Below are 7936 nucleotides of genomic sequence, written 5' to 3'. Positions count from 1 at the left end.
AGCCTGGATTTCGAGGTAGGATACCCGAGTGATCGAGTGAGGATTTCGTTAATTTACAGAGTTCTCGTCCCGCTCGAGAAAACAATGAAACGTATAAAGCCGAAGTAAGTTAACGAAGCCGTAAGAAAGAAGTGGCGAAGTTCGAAACTTGAGTTGCAACTACGTGATCAAATTGCCAAGTTCGTTGCCAACTTCGGAAGTTCCGAACAAACTTCGGAACCCGTGCGTCAAAAGTTTTGTGAAACCCTCTGTAAAAAGCCCTATTTAGTCCATGTTGCATAGAGCGTGACAGCGTATACAGGAGCTCTATTAATGCTAGCCATGCTTTATCAATGATTAATCACAGGCGGCCCAAGCTTCAAAGTATGAAATATTCATGAAATGTACGCGAACGTGACTCTTGCCTTCGAGCGGTGTTGTGCTACAAAGATGCGATTTATAAAGGTTTGTATGGAAACTCACTAATTATTGCACAACCGCTTTCTTCCCGTGAACCTTTACAATCTCACATCACTTCCGCTGGCGGTTCTGCATTTCCTCGGTCAGATACAGGATACAAAATCAGAAACTATGAAGGCAGACATCTAGAGGTAAGAAGATTTGATATCTATTTTCGTTATAGTGACCATTACGTTTCTATGGTGGCCGATTTTCCTGCTCAAGTTTGTATTTTTGTGGCTTTATGAGTTGTCTATAAACAGAATGCAGTCAACAGTCAAATATAAACTTGTTGCGACTTGAATTGAGCTTTAACATTTGTATAATAATGAGCTGTACAACTCGTAGCAAAATGTGTCGTCGCTCGGTGGCTAGTAGTGTCTGTAGTCGTATTTGATCATTCTTCTGTTCTGAGTCAATTTTGTTTGAGAAAAGTAATTAAGATTCAGTATTATTGTCAACAGTCGCAGCGTGTATCGAGTGATGATAATGATAATCGACTGCATAGCTACGATCTTTGCCATCCCAAAATGCAAATATGAATAATGTTTACATGAAATTATGTGTTATATTATAAAAAAACATTTTAAAGTAAAAAGTACAATTTTTACGTGCTTATGCTGACAAATTCACGTCATATTTGGTATGTCACATTCTTTTGGCTTGTCACGCAATCTACCATATCAAGTAACGGTCGTTTGGGAGAAGAGATTGTGTGACGGGTCAAAATAACATCTGCTCGGGAGGATTCTTAGTGACGATCATAACAAAACAGAGAACGGGCTCCACGATTTTTTTTTCTAGGTGAGGTAGTTCCTTGTTCCGTGCGTCACGCAACAATTTAGCCCCAATAAAAATTAAGTTCACTGGAAACACTATTTTTTGTTTGCAGACATCGTATAATGACTGCAACATACTCAGTGAAATCTCAAAAATGAGCTAAAACATCCATTTCAGGTTTCAGGTGTGGTTTCAGGACAAGTGATAGCAATTTTAGCACTGCTGTCTGATTACTGAAATGGCTGCCGCCCCAGACCCAGATGGAGTGCTTCGCCCAACATCTGGAAAAGCAAATTTTCAACGGGTGGCACGACTGTTAATAAGTGGAGATACTACGCTACTGAGAGAGATTTTTGACCTCAGATGTCCACCAAGTAATCTTCCCACAATACTTAAATCCAGCCACAGTGAAGCAGCTCAAAGCAGCAAAGCTCACCAAGCCACAGTGGGACTGTCTTTACCCTTCCCCAGGGGTGTACGGCAAGTCAACTGATTTTGATGTATCATTGCTGTTCAGGTTGCTGAGGACAATTTGCAATCTTATCCCTCCTGCCACGGGCTGGGATGCCCTACCAACACCCACAGACCACAGTTTAGCTGCTGATTTGGCAAGAATTAAATATCACCGCAACTCAGTGTATGGTCACGTGAACCAAAAGATGGAGATCAAAGATGACGAGTTCTCACAACTTTGGTAAGAAATCAAAGATTCCCTTGTGAGAATTGCGGAACAAATCAGCTCTACAAAGAAGACTGAATGGCAGGAGGCCATTGATAAGCTTTTAAAGGATCCCCTCACAGCAGAGGACGAAATAAATGTAGAGGAACTTATGAGCTGGTATACAAACGATATGGAAGTTAAGAAGTCCATAGAGGAACTAAAGGTCACAACCCACGAGGAGCTGGAACGTTTGGAGACAAGTTTAAAGGGGGCCCAGGAGGCAGCAACGAAAGAAGTCCAAGAAGGGATAGAACGGTTGAATACTAGAGTAAAAGGAGAATTAGAAGAGTCAACACATGCACTGGAGACGGCAGTTCGAGAAGAAGCCCAAGACATAAAGGATCAGTTGAAGGAGGAACTGCAGTCAACTAAAGAAGTCCAAGAGGGGATAGAACGGCTGGAGACAAGAGTCCAAGGGTCAACACATGTCCTAGAGACAGCCGTTCGAGAAGAAGCCCAAGAAATAACTAAAGAAGTCCAAGATGGGTTAGAACGGTTGGAGACAAGAGTCCAAGGGTCAACACATGTCCTAGAGACAGCCGTTCGAGAAGAAGCCCAAGATATTAAAGATCAGCTTGGAGAGCTGCATCAATCTGTAGACAGGCTCAGCTCTGCAAGTCGCAGCCCCCTAGCAGCTGGAGGTTAGTAAAAATGAATTTTCTTTTGACATTTCATTGCCTTTCACTTAGTCATTTCTTCCTGAGCGAGAAAAAAAAGGTTATGTGAACTAGGCTCATTTAGTTCGGCTTGCGTTACAAGAGGGCAGGATTTCATGACCTGTTTTGTGGGGCCTCACTTGATTCTATCAGTAGGAGAATTGTTTACAGTTAAAAAAAAAAAAACACGCTGCTGAGTTCTATTTCGTTACCAGTGATTTCATGAGATCAGTGATGAATGATGTGACAGATGATGTGTGGAATCGGCCCCGTTAGGTTTACTTCTAAATCTAATTCAAAATGTGTTTTATCCCAGCAGCTCGACTGCGATTGCGGATCGATTGCGAAGCCATCTCAGGACCTGGACCACTTGGTGGATCTTCAGAGTTAATAGTAGCCCCACAGGAACCCCAAGCAGAGATTCAACTACAGGCAGTAGCCACAGGAGGTTCAGTGGGTGGAGTGAGTAACCAGGGCGCCCTTCCCAGTTCCCAAGAGGTTTTGAATTTGGCAGCATTCAAGTACTTGAAGACGATTGACCCATCTAAACCAGAGGATCTAAATGGCTTTGTACGTTATTTGAGGGAAATACGAGAGTTGTTGATTGTGGACACCAACCCAGGAAGCCTGATAATCACAGTGGAATGTAGCACACTTGAAATACTCGACAAATTGTGGGACGACTACTGTACAGGCTACTTGAATGAAATGGCGCAGAGATTTCTCGTGACAGAGGAGATATTGCTGGAACTTGCCCTCACTGAAGTAAAACTCACGACAACCATTCTGGAGGAGGAATACAGAGCTTGTCGAGAATATTTCATACAGTACCCAGGTTTGTTCAAGAGCGTCTTCTTTTGTAAAAGTAAGAACATTTATTGCAGTCCTTGATCTTTTACAAATTATGGCGCGCCCACAGGGAATCATGGTAGTTGTATCAGTCATCAAACCATAGCAACGATGAATACAACTACCGTGACTCCCTGCAGGCGTGCGCTATAGAGGGAATCTAATAGTGCACGCTGATAGCGTGAGCAAATCGCTTCGCTATAAATTTTTTATAATTGCGCGAGCTACATTTGATGTACATTTCCACCGGCAGTGTTATAAAACAATTCGGTTATGCTGCAGCTATGCACGATCGAGTTATGGTGCAGTAGGAAGTTTGAAGAGCACTCAAGAAGCTAGAGTTCCTCTCGGCTATCGCCTCGGGCAACTCCGCAGTCTCTTAGACTTTTTCCTGCCCTCCAAACTCCCCTCGTGCACAACAAGTCGATAGAGCATGCTAAAGCATGAACCAATTGTTATTTAGTTGTTATTGGAACCAGGTAATGACCTGCGCAGTCCGCATCAGGAACCATTGCGGCTGAGCACATAGTCTACTTAGCATGTAACCTTTCACATAAGTACACATTGCGGAAATCATTTTCTTTATAAATTGTTTTCCAGGAAGCATGAGTTGTGAGAGCAGAACAAGATTCGGTACAGAGTTGACACGAGAAGAAGGGTCATATGAGGTAACACAAGAAGAAGAGCTTTTTAAGCTTTTATTCGTGAAGACACGATCTGGGAAGACTGTGATCACGTTAGACTTTGTGTCGGACGATACTATCGAGGATGTGAAAAAGAAGATAAAGGACGAAATAAGAATACCAACCGACCAGCAACAACTCATTTTTGACGACAAAGAACTCGGAGACGGCTACACTCTAAGATCCTACAACATACCGAAAAACTCAACCCTACATTTGATTCCGAAATTCTGTGGTAGTGACATGCGAGTTCACGTGAAGAATCTGACTAGAAAGACGATCACACTAGAAGTAGTGCCACAAGATACCATCGAGAATGTGAAAAAGAAAATACTTCAGATAACAGGAATACCAGTCGAATCTCAATGCGTCATCTGTGCCGGCAAGTATCTCAAAGATGACTGTACTCTTGAAGACTACAACATTCAAAATGAATCAACCCTACACTGGATGAATATGAAACTTGGTGGCATGCAAATCTTCATAAAGACACTAACTGGGAAGACACACATTTTGGATGTAGAACCGGAAACTTCCATTAAGGAACTAAAAGCTAAAATTGAAGATAAAGAAGGAATCCCACCTGAGAAACAGCGTCTCAGCTTTGGTGGGAAGCAACTCGAGGATGGTTGCACTTTAAAGGATTACAACATTCAGCCAGAATCGACCCTGTACTTGATTCCAGTTCTTACTGGTGACATGCAAATCTTCATCAAGACGCTAACTGGGAAGACAATCACTTTAGCTGTGAAACCGGAAACTTCAATTGAGGAGGTAAAAGTTAAAATTCAAGATAAAGAAGGGATTCCATCTGATCAACAACGTCTCGTCTTTGCTGGAAAGCAACTTGAGGATGGTCACACTTTAAAGGATTACAACATTCAGGCAGAATCGACCTTGCACTTAGCTCTAAGATTGTCACCTGGGAAGATGATCACTTTGGAAGTAGAACCGGAAACGTCCATTGAGGGAGCAGAATCGTACCTGCGCTTAGTTCCAATTCTTACTGGTGGTATGCCAATTTTCATAAAGACGCCAACTGAGAAGACGATCACTTTGGAACTGGAACCGGAAACCAATATTGAGAAAGTAAAAGTGAAAATTCAAGATATAGAAGGAATCCCACCTGACCAACAGCGTCTTGTCTTTGCTGGAAAGAGACTCGAGGATGATCGCACTTTAAAGGATTACAATATTCAGCCAGAATCGACCCTGGTCTTGATTCCAATTCGAACTGGTCGTATGAAAATCTTCGCAAAGACCCTAATTGGGAAGACGATCTCTTTAAAAGTGAAACCGGAAACTTCCATTGAGGAGGTAAAAGTTAAACTTCAAGAAAAAGAAGGAATCCCACCAGATCAACAGTGTTTCATATTTGCTGGGAAGCAACTCGAGGATGGTCGCACTTTAGAAAATTACAACATTCAGGAAGAATCGACCTTGCACTTGGTTCTAAGATTGCGACGTGGTATGCAAATCTTTGTAAAGATGCAAACTGGGAAGACGATAACTTTGGAAGTGGAACCTGAAACGTCCATTGAGGAGGCAAAATCTAAAATTCAAGATAAAGAAGGGATCCCACCAGATCAACAGCGTCTCATCTTTGCTGGGAAGCAACTCGAAGATGATCGTACTTTGGGGGATTACAACATTTAAAGAGAATCGACGCTTCATTTAAGGCTTGAAGGACAATATGGTAGCATGACAATTTATGTGATAATGCCAACTGGAAAGACCACCACTTTAGTTGTCTTGCCGAGCGATCAAACCGAGGAGGTAAAACAAGAAATTTATGACAAAGATAACATCCCACCTGAACAGCAATGTCTCCTGTTTGACGGTAAGGAGCTCAAAGATGGTTGCACGTTGAGTGAATACAACATTCACCCAGAGTCAATGTTACGATTAGATGTAGCGCATCGTGATGGTGATATGCAAATTTTCGTCAACGTGGGAGCTGGGAAGCCCGTGATCACATTACACGTTGTACCAGGTGATACCATGCAGAATGTGAAAAGAAAAATAATGGATCAAATAGAAATGCCAAGCGAGCAGCAAAGCATTATTTTTAATGACAATGAACTTAAAGATGACAAACCTCTGGAAGACTACGGTATAGAAAACAGATCTACACTATTCATGGTTCCTTACGGCGAGGCTCGTTCGGGCAACAAGTGCCTCGTAAGTTAATTGAAATACGCGTGCACAACTTTCTAAAGACCTTGACTGGAAGACAAAGGAAGAAGATAGTTTTAAAAGAGCTTTCGAGTTATCGCACGGTAATATGATTGGACTCGGCGTTGAGAGGAGGGTAGCCCTCGGCAACTCGCGGCCAACAAGGATGACTGTTTATCACAAGCGGTACTTATATTCTCTCGACTCGTAGCATAGATCGGACATCATATCACTTCTTTGTCATTCACGGATTTAACGAATGCTCAACGTTCAAAATGAATATGTCTGCCTGTGGTTTAACTAAAAATAACACGCAAACTGCGGCGATGACAAATGCGGACAAACGCATCGTTAGAAAAAAAAATAGACCTTTTACTCGACGTTTCGTATGCTTCTACATACAACTTGAGAAGTAACCGTTAAATGGAAGTACAACTAAATTTAAGTAATGTTTAATAAATGAGCAGCAGTGTTTTATCAAGTTTAAAACACGAGGCGCAGCCGAGTGTTTTATAGACTTGATAAAACACGAACTGCGAATTTATTGAACGGCTTAAAAATCTTCTGATGTAGATCAACTCATTCTTGCACTAATATTTATATTTGGGGTTATTTTGGCATTGGAAGTAAAGTTTAGCTGTGTGTCGCGGCCTACATTTTCATTCAGGGCAGGTTTTAAATCTCTTATCAGTAAAGTCTCCTTTATTTTGCAATGTATATCTGACCGTCCCCTTGCTGGTATGCCAAAGTGGTCCCATTTTAAATTATGACCAGTTGACGTGACGTGGTCTGCAATAACAGATGCGTGACTCCTATTTGTGATCGCTTTGAAATGTTCCGTTTTTTTGTCATGTAGATGATGTCATGAGATGTCAAAAGTTGTACATAAGGCTAGTTGTTGGGACTGCCAAGATTTCTACATCGGAAAAACAAAACGTAGACTTCTTTTATAATTTAAATTTAGTTGTACTTTCATTTAACGGTTACTTCTGAAGATGTATAAAGAAGCATACGAAACGTCAAGTACTGAAGGTTTTTATCTAACAATGCGTTTGTCCGTAATGTTCATCGCCGCAGTTTGCGTGTTATTTTTACTGAAAGACTAAATTTTACGTAGGGTTCAGGTAAATCCCGACTTGTGCTTTCATTGTGCTAAATTTAAAGCCAACTGAAACGTCAATAAGCAACTTTCGTGAAAAAATAACCCTATTTAACTAATCAGCTTTAAAACGCGGTTTTTTGGTTTGGATTGGGTATAAGTGGAACAAGGATGGTTAAGATGTATTTTTAGTGATTTTATATGCATATTTTTATTGTAAAATATCTTGATTATTATCTACTTTTGTATAATTAAAACGAACTGATGTTAAACACTTATTGGATAAGGTTTTTTTGTGATATCCTGATCCTCTCTCCCATATTAAACGGACGGGGATGCTCGTCGGAAATTGTGAAAAGAACCCCTAAAAGAGATCAAACTGGGCGTGGCTCAAGCTATTTTAGACCCCTAAAAGATACCAAAATTCTGAAAATAGAACTTATATTTGTATATTTCTTCGCAAGCAAACCTAAACGAGACCCTGACGGCTTAAAATATTGCCATTTTCCCCAGAACACCCTAAGCGAGACCCAGG

At 41.2% G+C, this 7936-nt stretch overlaps 1 pseudogene across 1 annotated transcript; it reads left to right on the top strand.

The window, feature by feature from the left end:
- Nucleotides 1–346: 346 nt before the first annotated feature.
- Nucleotides 347–6539, top strand: LOC144629826 (polyubiquitin-C-like; annotated as a pseudogene). The gene is made up of 5 exons (XR_013566422.1): nucleotides 347–444; nucleotides 547–590; nucleotides 1403–2580; nucleotides 2912–3430; nucleotides 4045–6539. The product of XR_013566422.1 is annotated as a polyubiquitin-C-like (transcript).
- Nucleotides 6540–7936: the final 1397 nt, after the last annotated feature.

The sequence above is a fragment of the Oculina patagonica genome, chromosome 11 (assembly GCF_052425735.1).
Source record: "Oculina patagonica isolate OP01 chromosome 11, crgOcupat, whole genome shotgun sequence".
Lineage (NCBI taxonomy): Eukaryota > Metazoa > Cnidaria > Anthozoa > Scleractinia > Oculinidae > Oculina > Oculina patagonica.
Note: the sequence above shows the minus strand (reverse complement) of the source record. Positions and strands in the feature narration are given on the sequence as shown.